The sequence below is a fragment of the Camelus ferus genome, chromosome 16, assembly GCF_009834535.1.
Source record: "Camelus ferus isolate YT-003-E chromosome 16, BCGSAC_Cfer_1.0, whole genome shotgun sequence".
NCBI classification, from domain to species: Eukaryota; Metazoa; Chordata; class Mammalia; order Artiodactyla; family Camelidae; genus Camelus; species Camelus ferus.
The window spans coordinates 40,217,086-40,234,893 of record NC_045711.1 but is presented as its reverse complement, the minus strand read 5'-3'; the positions used below and the strand labels follow the sequence as shown (position 1 = coordinate 40,234,893).

Here is a 17,808-nt window from a genome sequence, read left to right as displayed (position 1 = left end):
AAGGTCTAGCTACACTGTTGATAACATCTGCTAACCCTTGTAAATAAATTTAAAAGGGCTTTCTTAACCATCCTTCAAACCAAGGAGTCACAGCCTTAACTGCACATATGAGTCACCTGCAGAGATTTTTAAAAAATCCCAATGTCTGGCTGCACCCTAGACCAATCAAATCGGAATCTCTTAAGGCTGGGATCTAGACGTCAGTATTTTCCAAAGCTCCCAGGGTTATTCCAGTGTGCAGCCATGGTTGAGAACTATTGTGCCAAAGAATCTAGAGAGGAAGATGGGCTAGAGATTTTATCCTCACTTTGCAGATGGGGAAACATTCAGGTTCTAACCAGATGACCTCGTTTGTAAGTGACATCACCTAGATGGGAACTCTGGTTTTAGACTCCTGATCTAGGGCTTTCCCCATCAAATCCTATTCCCTGATGCTTTCATGAGTTTAAGCCTTTATGATTTTCCTAACAACTCACTGAGCAGTGCCTTTAACCTGACCAGGGACCAGCTCTTTGTAAAATGAGAATCTCTTCTGTCAGCCTCTCTCCTACACACTATGTAGCAGTGGCTTACAAAAAAGGCTGGCCTGGTGCAGGCACTCAATAAAAGATAGCTCCCTTATCTCTTGCCCATCAGAACAATATTTTCAGGCATCACTATTTTTAGCTTTTCTGGATACTTGACTAAAATATGTATCAATATAAAGTTGGCTTAGGAATTCCAGAGCCAAAAATAATTTTAAAAAGCAACTTCACTATTACAAGAGATCATGAAAAAAGATTTTAAGAGAAATTAGAGGAGAATTATAAGAGAAAAGAGACTAAAATTAGGAAGAACTCACTTTACCATTCAACATATGCTAGAATCAAGAAGAAATGTCTTTGTTTTATATAAATTTTCAGATGTTTTCCTATTGGGAAGTTGGGCAATTTTCAAAATACTAGTAATGAAATAATCTAAATTCTGTATCTAAAACCAGAATCACTCTTTAGTTAGTTGACCCTTCATTAAACTTAAAGTTGTTGCCAAGGCACTGAGGGACTTGAAATACTGCAAACTCATTCTGGAAAAGAATCTAAATTTCCTACAGATCTAGTAATAGGAAGGAACTAGTTAGTAAGTGAAGAGTTAATGAAAGGTCTGGACCTTGGAATCCAGTGCATCATCATCTTCATCCATCTCTAGGAAGGAAAAATTTTGAAAGATTTATTCAGGCTGTGTCAGCAGGCACCCAAATGGAAGTGTAAGAAAAAAAATCTGCTGATACACCCCAAAATAAATTGCTTTAAATATCTGGCAAACTTGCCAGTTTGAAACTTCTTCCAGGCTGTAATTTATTACAGCCTCCTGCAGTGATCCAAAAAAATAAAAAGAAGAAAAAAAAAAAAAAAGAAAGAAAAGGCAGCAGGCTGTTTAGAACAGTATTGCTAAGGTGAGTCCAGTTCCTTTCATGACACAGCAGAGATAGGATTTTATTGAAGTCAACACTAAATGATGCCATTTAGGAAAGATGATGGCAATGGTAATCACCTGTATCTGTTGGAAAAAGAAGGCAGTGGGAAATATATCTTACTCACTTCAATACTTCATATCTCTGGCATTTAAAAACCCTAGAGATAAAGATTTTATAAATATGTTTACTTGTCTTTTATAAATAGGCTCCTATAGTGACACCCCAGAAATGCACAGCCCTTTGTTTCCCCTCAAAAGACCTCTGTCAGTGCCTGTTCAACGAATGAAGGAGACTATTTTAACACCCCCATCCAGGCCTTTTCAAAAGCTTTTCAAAGTTAAATTCTCATTTTGAGCTGTAATATAGAAAATTGGGAAGTGCTAGAACATGACTCTTGGTTTTTAACAACAACAAAAAATCTTTGCAGACTGGAGTGCCTTTAAGGAAATAGTTATTTCTACTACTATCTGTTTTTAAAAGTTGAACAAATTCCTTTTCTTTTCACAATCTGCAGAGTGTCAAAATGTCAATCAATTTAGTTTCAGCTCAGTTTAATCCTTTACTCTCCACTGTCAGGAAACAAGGCTCTAGGGAGCAAGCTCTCTATATCCAAGCATCTACAAATTCAGAAATGATTCCAAATTAAATTGACCAGCATGAAATAAACTATGTGAGTTTTCAACTCCACATAAGTCAGAAGAGGCTTTCTCTAAAAAAAAAAAAAAAAAAAAAATCTGCACAAAGGCCCTGAAGAAAAATTGCTGCATTTCTTTACATTCTTGCTTGAGTTAGTAGATTTGTAGATTTGAAATGAATTTTGTCATGTCATCTGCTAAACATTTCAAGGCTTAGAAATATGTGGCTATGACCAAATTAAATTTTTTGTAGATTCATATGTTAATACATTAAAAAATATTTAAATAGATGTCTCTTGTATCTGTAAAAGATATCTCCATTACTATCTCCATGTGTCCCTCCATAAGGTATAAACATTGTAAAACCATGTAATATCAGAGGCTCGTGTACTGACATTACTGTGCTCCAGGACAGACCCTGAAATGTGAGTTAAGGATATGAAGATGATTTTGTTATTCTAACAAAATTTCAACATGGGTGGATCACTTGAACTGACAATACTAAAAGAAAACAGTGTTAATTTATAGTACCAAAAGCTGGGCTAGAAACCAGAGGACCTAAATTCTACTTCTAACAGTCATTTAATAAACTGAGATTTTGGTCAAATCACTTAACTTCCTCTGTAAAATGGGATAATAAACCCTGAAGAAATGTCCCAAGATCTGTTTTTGGGAGAGTTCAGAACCTCAGGAGAGGAATTTCATCCAATCTGGAGATCCTGAGAAATAAACTTAATCCACTTAAGGTAAACAGTCATTTAGTTCAAAGCAGTACAGCCCAACAGTAAAAAAATTCTGGCCTTGGAATTAATTGGCTGGGTTTGAATCCTAACACTACCATTAGCTATGAATTTTAAATAGCTACTTAATCTCTGGCTCTGTATTATTACCTAATTTATGAAGTTATTGTGAGGATTAATTAAGTTAATACATATAAAGTACTGAAGAGTGTCTGGCACAAAAATCTACTCTTTGGCCTTAATGGCTCTAAAGCTTAAGACAGCTAAGAGAAAGGTTGAGGAGATTGCCCTTAAGGAATAAAATCAGAGAGCTGGAGTCTCTGATGAGGAGTCTTAGATCAGAGTGCATGACTGTACTAAATTTAAACGTTTTTATTAAAAATTTTTTTTTGCTTCTCTAACTCTTCCATGTATCTTACCTTTTGGCTGTTTCTCTGAGGTAAAACTTTTACTAGGGATAAGACCTATGTACTTTTTTTTAGGTCATTAAGAAAAGTGTGTGTGTCTGTTGGGAGCAAAGGGACTCTGAAGTCTGGCAATCTTAAAGTCTACTGTGCACTTTAGCTGATTCACTGAGAAAATGAAAATGTTGGACTAGAGATAATCCTCTATGTTTTTCCCCACTAATCTGAAAAATAGCCACAGTAGGCAACATTAAAATGGCAACGAATCTGATATCAGAAGTCCTAGATTCTAGCTACTTTGTCCATGGCAAACCTTAATCTGTCCCAGCCCTAGTTTCTTTAATCTTAAAGTAGAGCTGGTAATGCTTATCTCAAAGGTTTATTAAGATATATTAAGTGCTTTGTGAACAGGACAGCACCAAATTTTTATTATTATTATCATCCATAAATTGGCCAATCAGCCTCCAATAACAGAAAGCTAGTAGTATTTGTTTGTATTTGGGATGAAAACTTGGTGAATGAATGAAAATTAAAATACATATAAATTTCCCCTATATACCACCAATTCATTCAAGAAGTCTTTACTCTTATTGTTTGCCAGACAGTTAATTACATTAACTCAATATTGCCATCTTCCAGTAATGTGAGATCTCTGTGCTTAGTAGAATTTTGTTGCTTTTTTTAAAGACTTGAAATAATATTATTAACATATAACTTTATTTTTTAAATACCTAGTCATAAGAAAAATGATTATACCAATCAGAAGACCTATTTGTATTTTTCTGTTTTCTCTAAGGGCTTGATCTAGAGAAATAAACAGTAAATTAATCTCCTGGGTGTCAAAAGGGAGAAAACCAACACTTTAAAGAGTTACAAAACAAAGAGCCTGTTACCTAGAGTAGCACAACATTCTGTCTCCTGTTAATCTGTAAAATGCTAGGATAAAACTCTCAAGATAATACCCCTAATTTCAAACTTGTTGCCCAGACTGCACCAAGAGGTATCTTGCTACACTCAGTCAAAGGCACTCTTCATATAGTACAGTAAACCAAACTCTGTAAACAAAGGCTCTTAAGAGCAATCATGTTTTGCAATCACCATGTGGCTAGTAGTTTTGTTTAAAAGAATATCTGACAATAGTTTTTAAACACTGGATCAAACAATGTCACTGAGCCCTTCCAATTCTTTCTATGGAACTTTCTACCATAAGAGCAATGGGGAATACTGAAAAGATACGCATATCAACTCCATGAGAGGCAAATCTAAGGCATTCATCCCCCATGTCTTAACCACCATATGCTCTAGTAGGAAGAGGTGCTGAAATGCTGCTTTCTTCAGGTTACAAAAGCCCCACACTCTATTGTTTAGTAAAAATAATAGGCATTTATAGATCACTTTTCACATCCAACACACTTTACAAAACATTTAACCATTTAATCCCCAGTCTATTTCTTTAAAGATTAAAAAAAATTTCTTTAAACACATGCTTAAAACAACTCTTTTTCTTTTTTGGCAGAAGTCAGAAAGGTAAAATAAAAGTCATTTTTCTCATCCCCATCATCCTACTCCCAGGGATGCTTGTTAGTATTTCCAGAAATTTTCCTTGCATAAGGAAACACTGATATATTGTAGCTGCTCTTTAAGAAACACACATGTGCACAAGCATAGAATTACATTATGCATATTATTCTGCTTTTTATCCTATCTCTCCTCCCTCCTCCACCCCTGCCAATTATCACAATATCTTGGACACTTTTCCATGTTTATACAGATTTACCTCATTCTTTTAAAGGAGTGCATAGTATTCTATTTTACAATTGTATATAATTTACTAAATTATCCTCTACTGATGGACATTTGTTCCCAGTCTTTACCATTATATACAGTATCATTATGAGCATGTTTTCACACAATCTTTGTGCATACATGTGAATATATTTGTTGGATGGATACCTAGAGGCAGAATTGGCAGTTAAACATCTTAGGAATTAATAGATATTATCAAATTGCCCCCCTAAAGGGTTTTAGTTTTTTATTTTCCCATGGAATCTTTGTGTCTTCTCCCACACTGTGATCTATTAAATTAGCTCAGGGCCCAAGATTCTCTTCTACACATCTTTCACATACTTCATTAAAAACTAAATACATATATGTATGCATGTATATATGTCAATGTGTGTACGCATATGAGAAAAGTAAAACATGCTTAAGGAAGCTAGAAAAATACGCTAAATTGTAAAGAAAAATATTATGAACTATATTATAGATAACTGATTTCAAAAAGAATTACTTGGAGTATAACAAAATATATACAGTACTTAAACTATTTCAAAGATAATTTTTAATTCAGAAGTTATTTTAAGATTTTGGTGGATGCTAATGCTAATGCTGAACCAGGTATTTTAGATGAATGATAGTATTAGGCCACATTTGGCTCAATATCCTGGAATGAGGTAGGACAGAGATAGAAAAATGGAAAATAAATTTGGGAGTAACAAAAAATGGAGTCGAGAGGAGCTGAGAAGTTCTTGAAAATAAAGACAATAACTGATATTTATTGTGCTGACATTCACTGTGTACCAAATCTTCTATTAGGAATTTACATGCAATATCTCACTTAATTCTCACAAACAATCCTATGATTCTCATATGAGGCTCAGAGGTTAAATGATTTGGCTAAGGTAATACAGCAGTATTTTAAACTCAGCCATTCAGAACCTATTTTCTTAACCAGTATTCTACACCGTCTCCAGGATGACGTAGGTTCACTATAGAACAGGTTAAATCTAAAAAGGTCTACTGCCAACAGGAAGAACTCCTGGGGACCTTAAATACCTACCTGCCTTGCCACACCTGGTGTTTTCTCCTCTACTTGATCCTAGCTAGAACAGGCCCTGACAATAATAGGGACCTAACCCAGGACTAAATATAGCAGTAAGATGATCTTCTGGCTGTTGTATACCATCCTCTTGCTACCAGATCCCTTAGAACTGTGGATTTCAAACTAATATTCATCACAAGAAATTTCTCAAAGCACTTATATGTATAGATTTTTTTGTTTCCCTAGTCTTTTTTTTTTAAACACAGCATCTTATATGAAGGAGACATTTAATGTATTTGTGGATAATGATGGTATCATCATCTCATCTGATGTTTTAAATAAACCCACTAGCTGGGCAGGTATTATCATTCCTTGTTACAGCTAAAGAAAAAGATGAACCAGACTAATATGTTGGTGATAAGAAGCCTCGACTCTAGGCTCAGATGTGTCCAATTCAATGTGTCAACATTCTATTGACAGATTAACTGACTTCAACTGGGCTAATACTGAACACCTGTAGGCCAAGCACTTTGCTAGGTGCAGATTATCAAAATGAGTAAGACTTAAACACTTACTTTCTAAACACAAAATAATTCCCTACTTAAAATCTCCAAATAGTTCCTTACTCCCTTTCAGATCAAGTTCAAATTCTTCCTTCTAGCCTTTAGATGCTCCATAATTTAAATCCTACTATAATTCAGTCATTATGGCATTTTACCCTCAACTCCATCCCTTCTCCAACAGAGTCTATTTTTTACCCATTCTCCCAAAACACATCCTTGCTATAATTAGGTGGTTTCTATTCTGTCCTCTTATATCCAAGTTTCACTCTCCTCTCTGTTCATATTATTTCCTCTCTGAGACCACTTTTATCCAGCCTTTCTGATTATCCATGTATAACATATTTTTCAAGGCCCAGGTCAATTCTCAGGTCTTTCATTAATTAAAAACTCTATAGTGTTTTCACATCCATCCTCATTTGATTCTGATTGCAATCCTGTGTATGGGTAAACAGAGCTAGCTAGATTATCAGCTTCATTTCATAGATGAGGAAATTGAGGCTCAAAAATTAAGGGACCTACCCAAGTTTACATAGCAACTGTCAGAGTTAGGATTTGGATTTAGGCTTTCTGATTAAGTCCAATGGTCAATTCCTGGTTTATAGTATGCTATGGCACTTTTCTAACTCCCTTAGAATTTGTAATCTGTATTGTTACTCAAGGTCTTATTCTCTATTTTATGCCACATAATTTATCTCTGTGCTGAAGCAAACCACACAGAGTAACTCTTTTGTAAACATCATAGAGCCTAGCACAGTGCTAGGCAAGTCATAAGCATTAAATATATTTTGGGTGGCTGATCCTTTACCCCACATCTCACTACTTTCTTCACAGGGCTCTACATAAATATTTTCTGAGGGAATCAGTATGTTAATGACACAGGTTCTCTCCCGCTGGGAGCTCCCTCCCTCACACCTGATACAGGGAGAAGTCCCTAAGACTCCTTTTCACTGCCTCATCTTTCTGCTGCCTCTTGCTCTTTGGGTAGATGCCTCTCGTACAGAGAATACAGTAGAGGCCCTGGAATACAGTCCAGTATGTAAGGGTTTTATTTTTATTTTCAAGCCTGCCCTAGACTTTCAGGAGCCAAAAGTTCAAATCGCAGCAGGATTGATTCAGCCCTTTCACAAGCAATTTAGTACCATGCGGTTTGTTGAGACTGATCAAGTTTCCAGGCCCTGACTGAGCAGCATCATTATCTCTCCAAGCTTTCACGTATCAGCTTCCCTGGCCATATTTCCGTGTCTCTTTTCTCTGAAATCAGGTGAACATGCAAAATTACACACTTACACACAATTTTCAACAACCATGTCAAATATCTTAAAGGAATTTAAATACATTAAGGGAAGTTGTTTTTCTCTCTGGGTTAGGCAAAATCAAAAAGGATGCACTCCTCAACTCCTACTAGAAGGGGGGCACTTTGTATCATTCTTCAGCTAGTACATCAACTAAGTGAGAAAAGATATGGTATTGCCAGATTCTATTCAATCCACCTCAGCTGGAAGGCCAATTGGACAATGGATCTTAAGTGAAGTGAAAAATACTTTGCCAGGGGAAAAGAAGACTACGTAGCAACTTTTCTTTCACTTTTTAATTGTGAAATATTTCAAACATACAGCAAAGAACAGAGAGGATAAAAAAAAAAAAAACCAGCCAAATAATCCAAAGACAGTATGATCACGTTCTTAACATTTTACTCTTCAGATTTTAAGAAATAAAACATTAGTTGAAGCCCTCCTACCCGCTGTCCTTTCCTTTTTCTCTATACATGTAACTACTCTCCTGAGTTTGGTGTTCATCTTTCCTTCCATTCATGTGTTTATATTATGCATGTGGCATATTTTTCTTTAATATAAAACTCATTCAGAAATGATAGCTTGTGAAGCATTGAACTTCTAAAAATTTTTTCTTAAGATTACTATATAAAATACATACAAACGAATAAACCTTTTTCCTGTTTAAAGACTTCTAGCCCAGGGATGGATAAATGAGTAGATATATGATAAAACCAATGTAGCAAACTTAATTGTGAGTCCAGGGGGTGTATATTTGGGTGTTTACTGCACAATTCTTTCAACTTGCCTGCTTGTTTACATTTTTAAAAAATAATAAAATGTTAGAAAAAAATACCCAAAACCTCTAGTTCATATTTTGTCTAAAAATCTCAGTGATATCAACTGGTTTCAGATACTTAAGGCCCTAGTATACTTACAGAAAACAATAATTAGACTTGATAGTCTAATTACTATTTAAGCTCTTACTTTATGGTATGTAACAAATAAAAAGAGAAAAGACCAGTTCCTCTAAGATTTATCTTCACATAGTTGCTTCCTGTAAAGCAGTAATTTCAGCTTCGACTTTTCCATCCTTTTCAGGAGATTTCATAAAATGATTTGTTTATAATCCCTTTTTCTCATCATGATTTAAGCCCAAAGATGGAAAACTATTTATGGTTGATAAGCACCCCTAAAAAATGAGTATATTAAAAAATTAGAAGAGAAAGACTTTTAAAAGATTTTTTTAAAAAGATTTTTATAGTTTCCCCCACAAACCTTCTAAAATAACTTATCTCAGGAAAATGCTCTGCTATAAGTATATCTTGAGAACTAGTACAAAAGACCTTCACTATTGATAAAATTCCACTGTGATATAATATTACACAGTAGTACTTTGCCTACTGTTTGAAGTATTTTCACATTTGTTATTATTTTTGCCTCACAATAAGCATACTAATTTTTTTTAAGGAAGAGGAAATTGAGTCTCAAAGACTGAATGTACTTGTCTACAGTCATGCAACCAATACAAACATATGTCTCCTAACTCCCGTACCAGTGCTCTTTCCACATAACTGAGAACAATGGACTAAAAATCTTTTTGTTTCAGTGGCATTTAAAAATGAATAGATCACCAGAAATTACATTATTTATTATTTGTTTGTAAAGTGCTTTACCTTAGTGGTCTAATTTAATAATAATTTAACTCCTTGGGGTTGATATTTTCAGAATTTTATAGGCAAAGTAAGCTAGTTTGAGAAAACTAAGCTTGACTGCCAACTGTTTCAATTACAGCGTACTACCTTCCAAAAGAAAAGTCCTTCAAAGAAGAGGATTGTGTTGGGTTAAAAGCAGCAATTCCATTTTGGGCAATGAGAAATATTACTGCATTAACACAATTCTTAACAAAAAAAATTAAAGAAAATTGTTTACTTACTAAAACTATATTTAATTTAAAACTGAAATTTAAAAATATGTATAAGCTGATTTTTAAAAGTTGAGCAAATAAAAATATAATAAATGACTGTCAAAGATAAAATCCTTAGTGAAATTTTTTGATTGCTGAAAACCACTTTAAATTATAGTTCTTTTCATATTATAGAAAATAAATTATGAGCTTAGAGTGAAAGCCTTATGACAGATTTAGCTAACACTGAATGAATTACAATAAAAGAAAGTTACTTTCATCTTAAAATATTACCAGGTGTAATTTATTCTAGATTTTACTGGAACAGAAGTGGTTGATTAAACAGTCAGTTAAACTGTAACAAAAACATAGCTCTTCCACCCTCTATTCTGAAACTCTTTACAGTTGAATGTAATCCAAAGTGGCATCTAAATACACATTTAGAAGTTACTTCTTTTAAGAAGAAATTCTATCACTAGATTAAAAAAAAAATGAAAGCACACAAATACCTGCCTTTGTGGGCTATAAATCTTTTTTGTAAAGATGCAGTTCCTGTCTAAAGGCGTCTTAGTTCTCTAGTCACCCCATCTGAAAGGGCTATATTGATATCAGACTATATAGAGTGACACTGCTTGAATGACGGATGTGTTCCATCAAACATTAAGTTCACATCTCTGAAGAGAGTTCAAATTTTGCTCTGCATCAAAAAAAAGGGGGGGGGAGTGGGAATACCCATGTCTTCCCTCAAGAACCTTGTTTTTTTTTTTTTAAATCTCAGAGGAAAGAGAGCTTTAGTCAGTCAAATTAAAGCATTAACTATGAAAGAATTTCTGCTTACACTTGTACATGGGCGTAATAAGTACTGGAATGATAAGTACTAAGAATCTAGCGAAAAATCCTGTAATAATAATAATAATAATAATAAAAAAAACCTCTAGCAAACAGAACATTAAATTTCTCATACTGAACCTTCAAAACAGGGCTTTCAAAGTCCTAAATATTAATTTATGTTTGGACATACACTATACCTATTGTTCATATTTTATAGACGGGTGAAGAGTGGCACACCAAAAAATTGAATGCCAGTTTTACCAGGCACCATATTACTGCTGGTATTCAAAGAAGTATGAGAACATATAATTACATACTAAACAGCTCCTAGTAAAGCAGGGGAGACACATGAGAGATATGAAAAAAATGGCCCTCAGTCCACCAAACTATCCACTGTTCTCTCTGAATGGCATGTTTTTACAGGTTTGCACTTGGAGGTGTTGTTCACTTAACTTTAAAAAGCCTATTCCTGGGGGGAGGGTATAGCGCAAGTGGTAGAGCACATGCTTAGCATGCACAAGGTCCTGGGTGCAATCCCCAGTACCTCCTCTAAAAAAAATAGACTAGTAAACCTAATCATCTCCCCACTAAAAATAAATAAATGACAATAAAGAAAACAAAAATTAAAAAAAAAAAAGCCTATTCCTTCCTTACTGTCATCATCACCCAAAGCTGTCTGGTTAAGGCTTTATTCAAGACCCCTTCTATAAAGGTTATTAAGGGTTATAAATGTTCTTAGAAATAGTAAATAATTTATTGAGCATTTACTGTGTGTTGAGCATTATGCCAAATCATGTAAATGAATTATATCTCATTTCATCATCACAGCAATTCTGTGAGAATTGCGAAGCCAGCTTCCACTTTGAAAGGACTTCTGGATTAACTGACAGTCTCCATCCTCTCTGTAAAGCACTCTGCCATAGTAGCAGAGATGTTCCTGCCTAATGGGTTACTCTTCTCTAGAATGCCGGTCCACTTTTGCTTTCACCAGTTAAGTTGTATGCTTATCAAGAATATTTGAATTTGTTTTAAAAACTGTTGGTTCCTATTGCAATTATAATTGTAATTTAATTAAACATTATATAAACCAATTATGTATGAATACGAAAACAAAAGGTTGTTACTTACTTCTAAGAAAATGAACTTGGATGCTTCTGAAAAAACCTAAATAAAGGATAGTTCCTGCAAAAATTGCTGTTGAATTAGGTATCACTAAGAGGATTGAAAAAGACTGAAGGAAGGTTCTAAGTATCTAGAATTCTATACTCTCTTCACAACTGACTGTAAGTTCTCACTCTAAAGAAACCAAAACATGAAATTAAAGACAAAGCATGCATGATAGGTATGAATTATATACATACATACATACATTCATACATATATACATAATACATACATGCATAGAACTAGACATTAGCAGATAAGAAAATTAGGACAATCCCATGTCTCATCTAATTCTAAAATCCAGGTTCTTAACCAATACTCAAAAAGTGCTCAATAAGTTTACAAGGTAAATGAATGAAAAATGAAACTCTCCATGGTAGATGATATGGGATAGGCTTAAAGGATGAATGGACTGTTACCAGACAGAAAAGGGATGGGAAAAGGCATTCCAGAAGAGGGTAGGAAAAGCTATAGAGTCAAGAGTATATACTAGTTAGAATTTGAGTTCTGTGCTGTATGATTTGGGCAAGTCTCTAATCTCTGTGTCTCAGCTTCCTTGTCTGTAAAATGGGTAAAAATAAATAATTCCCTGGGACTGTGATAAGGATTAAATGAGGTAATGAGTATAAAGTATTAATTGGGTACTTGCAGGCAAATATAAGTTGATTTTGAGAGGACAAAGGGCATGTTCAGGGAAGGGCAGATAGTTCTTTAAGACCTGAATAAAGGTTGAGTGGCAGGGGTAAGGCTTAAAAGTTGGACTGAGGTCAGTTTTTAACGTTTTTAAAATGTCATACCAAATTCTATACCACTCTGTAGGCAACAGACAATAATGGGAGACTTTAAGTTGGAAAGTGACATGAATAAATCTGAGTCATCTCTGAGAGTAGGTGGAGAATGTATTGGCATGAGGATCAGTTAGATGCAGAGAAAGCATGTTAGCAATAATTCAAGCAAGAAGAGGTCTAGATTATGGATGAGGCAGAGAGGGATGAAGAGATGAAGAGAAAGGGAAAAGTCTGAGATAAAAACACATATCTCTATTTTATGCAACCCCTTCTGCCCTTAGTGATTCTATAAATACAGAATTAAAGTCCTTTATTAAGTTATTAACATAAATCTTGTACTGAAATAAACTCTATATTATATTATGCAGCCTTTTAAAATCTGATTAAAATAGGTTTTGCCAATTGGAAAAAGAATACCCAGATGATAAAGCCTACAGAATCACCACAGAATAAAAGGATGTCTGTCCAAATCCACCTTAATTAAACTTGATGCTTACTACTCCTACTTGGGTGTTTATTCAAGAAATTCCCCCCCCCCCCACTAATTTAAAATGTAGTGATTCCTTGTTTCAGTCTATATCCTTTCCCTTATTTGTTCTTTCATCAGTAAGAGGTACAGAAGATAGAAGTGATAGGTTTAGGGACTGATTAAATATGTGGGGAAGAATCAAGGATGAATATGAAGTTTCTAGCTTAAACTACTAAGTGGATGGTAGAGTCATTAATAAGACGAAGAAAGAAGAAACTTTGGAAGATAAATAAATTTGACTAATACAATGAACACAAACTTAGGACATACAAGAGATTGTAGGCAGTTACAAATAAGGGTTTAAAGCTCAAAAAGAGATCAGAAGTAGATATATAGATTTGAAAGTTCTTGGCATATGGGCATGACGAATGGGGTGGACAAGGTCACCAAGGGAAAATATACAGAGCAGGAAATGAGAAGCCACAAGCATCCTTGGAATTGTGTGCAAAATTAAGTAGTATGCACACATTTTTCTTAGGAAAAGTTCTAGTATTTTAACCAGCTTTTCAAACAACTCCATGTTTCTCAAAAGGTTGAACATTTCTACTCTATAAAGTAAAAGAAAAGCAAGGATAGTTTCCTGGGGAAAATTAACTTTTAAGAAATGAACAGGGAAAGAATTGCTGGTAAAACCATTTGGGAGACTCTGGGCAGAGGGTATAAGGAGAACCAGCAAAGAATGAAAAAAAGAAAGCCAAAGGAGGTGAAAACTGCAGAGAAGAGTGGTCAATACTGGCATTTATGATGGGGATCAAAAATTATTCACTGGTAGACTTAACAAGAGCACCAGTTTGAGCGGTGGAGGGGGCAAAAAGTCAGATTTCATGGGTTGAAGAGTGAATGGGAGTTTGACAAAGGAAGCAGTAAACACAGTGTCCTTTCAAGAAATCAAAACAAACCTGTAGTTTGAAGTGAAAGCAAGGTTATAGAATGGTATTTTAAAATTATATTTTAATTTCTTTTAGTCTGATGAAGACCTAACCATGTTTATAAGATGAGGAAAACAAACCAATAGAGAGAGGTAAAATATACATTCAACCAATAACAAAGTAAAACATTGTTACAATAATTGATCTTGATCTGCAAGCATTTTTAACTTAAAGGATGCAATATTTAAAGAGTTTAAACTCCAAGAGATAGGAATATTTCACCAAAGATACAGATACAAATAAGACCATTAGAAAGCTCTGCAGATTCAAAACCTTCCGAAATTTGTTCACATACTTGAAACTAAAAGATTCATATCAAGTTGGCTCATAAGTATTTTTCTAGAATGACAGAGAAATGTAATTCTGTGTGTGTGTGTGTGTGTGTGTGTGAAGGATAATTTACATCCTTTATCTTAAGAGATCTGTATAGGCTCATTTTCTGCTTTTTTCTTTTTTTGATGCCTCAGAGCAGATGATCAATCAGAGGTAACTGTTAAAATAATGGCTAACCCTCTTCCTTGGCAAACTCAACCAATATCTTAGTTTACATTATTATTGCCATGCTGTTAAGTAATTCTGATCTTCTCAATTACAGGCCAGGTCCCAAACTCCCACAGGATATCACTGCCTGCAGGCTAAATGGCATTTAAAGTTTAATATACCCCCCAAATTATATGATGTAAAAAACAAACAAAAACTGGGGGTGGTGGGGAGGGTTAGGGGATAATCCAGTTGATGAGCTTTACATGGTGGAATCTGGTACTCTAAAAATTAAACTCCTATATAGTTACTTTATCACACACAGTTAAGGAACTTGGAATTTCCTATGTGACTTCTGACCAACAGATTATTTTAAAAAAACAGCAACAATAACAGTTTCCTCTTTTCAATCACAGATAAAATCTCCAAATTAAAAATAGTAAAACACATGGACTTCCTATTGGCATAATTTTATATGTAATTATTTGTAATTGTCATCAAAATGCCTTTCCTATCATCTACAGGGCTTGTATTTTCCTGTTCCGGAGGATATCAATTATACATATTTTGTGTGGCTAAAGATGCAGCAGCACCATGTGAGACAGTGTGCATGTGTAATGTACATATGTTATAGATGATCCTTTTAATAGAAAGCTTGGAGTTTGGTTTGCTTATAATTAAGTTATTTGGTATTCTGCAGAATTCACATACCAACCTACCTAAGACAATCACCATTTAATTCAGTTGAATACTGAAATGGTTTCATTAATTACATGTTCCAGCTGTTAAAAGGGATAGTTATGCAAAACAAAACAAACAAAAAATATTGGCCTGCCAGGTATATTTAAACTTATCTGAAAAGGGCTTTAACCTTATGTATCAACTGCTTTTTTTTTTCTTCTTTCTTTTTTTTTAGAAAAGGATGAAGAACTAGGCTATAGAGATTTTGAAGATTTCTGAAATACTTATTGTGAAGATTTGTTTTTTACAGACATAAAATTATGATTTTAGTTTTATAAAAGCTCATTTTATAATGATAAAAAGGAATAATAGTAATAATAATAATGTTACTACTTGTTGAGTGACTCTTATTGTGATAGGGGCTTAACCTGTGTATCTCAAATCTTAATGAAAAACTAAAATATTCTTGTTTTTATTATGGAGTTGAGGAAATAGGCTCAAAGAGGTTAAGTATCTTTTCCCAAAGCTTGAAAAATGTGTGAAAAGTATGGTTCTTTATTTATTCCTTCTACAGAAAATTATGTGCCAGAATTTAAGGATACAATCATGAACAAGACAGAGATTGTCTCTGCCCTCACTCAGTTGTAAGTGACAAGAATAGACAACAGGTAGTGTGTAACAACAATGTTGGAAGGGCTGTGAAAGGGAAGCAGAGAGTCCTGTTGGAGCACAAGGTGAGAATTTTTCCACTGAAGAGTAAGGATTGTTGTAAGCAAAGGTGGCTTATAACCAATTATGTGCTTTAAACAGTTTCTAAATTTCCTAATCTTTTGTTCGTTGTTTGAGCAGAACAGCTGTTTTAGGGCTGGGCAAGCCCTAATCAATAACAAGTCCTTTCTTCTCTCTCCAAGTGGCTGCTTGGCTTTGGGAAATTCCTAGTGAATTATTAACACCAGAATAGCGTGTCAGTTATGTTTATAAATATATTCTTTTTGCTTCCGGATGGTGGAATAGCAGTGAGTCAGAGAAGCAAGTAGATGAGTCTTTGCTTAATAAATATTCAGTGATGAATGGAGCAAGATTATCAGTACCTTTAATCAGGGTTTTCCAAACAGCATCCAATGGCCGTGACTTTAGGTAACCATCCAGGTTGAATCAGATTTGACCTACTGACTCAGAGATGGGAAGCTCTCATTTCTAATTCAGTACTAGGTTTGTACTAGATAAGAACTTTACTGATATCTGAAGTCTGACAATTTCTCTTCCTGTTTTTCTTTGGTAATGATATTAATGGTATACAGATGTAAAAGATGTCTAATAGCATAGAATTAGACAAATTAGGCCGTGAGTTTGTGAAATTAAAATGGAAAAGAATTTAGAAAATACTAGTGAAAGTACCATCACTTTACATCTTGCCTTAATATTTGTTGCCTAATACTTGTTAAAACTTTCCCATAAACTATTTTATTTACATTTTCAACAATACTACAGGATACATGGGCAGATGCTATCCTCATTTTACAGACAGAAAGGAAGGCTCAAACAGAATTGAATTTTTACCTATAGAAATATTATTACAACAAAGGTAGAAAAAATAATGTAGTTCAATTCTCTGCCAGTACATAGGCATAATAAAACTATTTGTATGCTTATAATTTATATACATTTATACAGATTTCCTATTATACTACAATTTGAAAAACAGATGCTGCTCTGGGATAAGTTTTCCCTTTAATTTGTTTTTCAGAAATCTTGTCCTCTAAGCAACTGATGAAAATATGACAAGCATTTTGAATTATCCTTTCTAAAGACTAATGTTCTACAAATAATACGAATACTCAACACATTAGTTCTAGTAAATGTTTTTAAATTTCATTTTGTAAAAAATTCTCCATCAGATGGCTTACTCATCATCTTCTGAGATAATTAAATACGAATGTTGGAGTGATATGAAATTGGATTATGATGGCAATTTGAGAGTTCATTTGGGTCATAATAGGAAATCTTTCTGTAGTGACTATTTTCTTTAACATATGTTTAAAACAAACACACACAAGTGATACATAAATACATATATATAGTTTTTCTTACCCTGAAATACATACATACATGTGTGTGTACCCTGTGTATGTATGCATACATACATGTATTTGCATATATATTTCATGGTAAGAAAAATTATGTATATCAGGAGATCCTACAGTTTATACTGTTTAAACCTATAAGCAAAAGAATATCAGAAGGGAAGAAAAAAATTTGACCTTATATTGAACTCAGCAGTTCTGAATTAAGTGTTCAGAATAAACCTTTCCTAATAGCCTCTTATCCTTTCATCCAAAACAAATAACTTACAGTGAATAAGAAGGAAAGTCTATTAACTTTATTAATTTTTAAAAGTTCCCTGAAAATTTTCTAGAGGAAGGTGAGATTCTAATTTTGGGAATTGGAGTGGGAGTGTAGAGAAGTGGCGAAGAAGGGTGGGCAAATCTTTGGTTCTTATTTGTAGGCTACTTTTTTTTTTTTAAATGAAGTTACTTATACCTTTATTCACTTGGGAAAATCATTTTGGGAGAAGGTAACAGCACTATAAAAAGTTACTCATCCAGTCATGAA

At 34.1% G+C, this 17,808-nt stretch overlaps 1 protein-coding gene across 3 annotated transcripts in view; it reads right to left on the bottom strand.

The window, feature by feature from the left end:
- Positions 1-17,808, bottom strand: part of SSH2 (slingshot protein phosphatase 2) — a 216,413-nt gene that overhangs the window by 95,202 nt on the left and 103,403 nt on the right. The window lies entirely within an intron of this gene.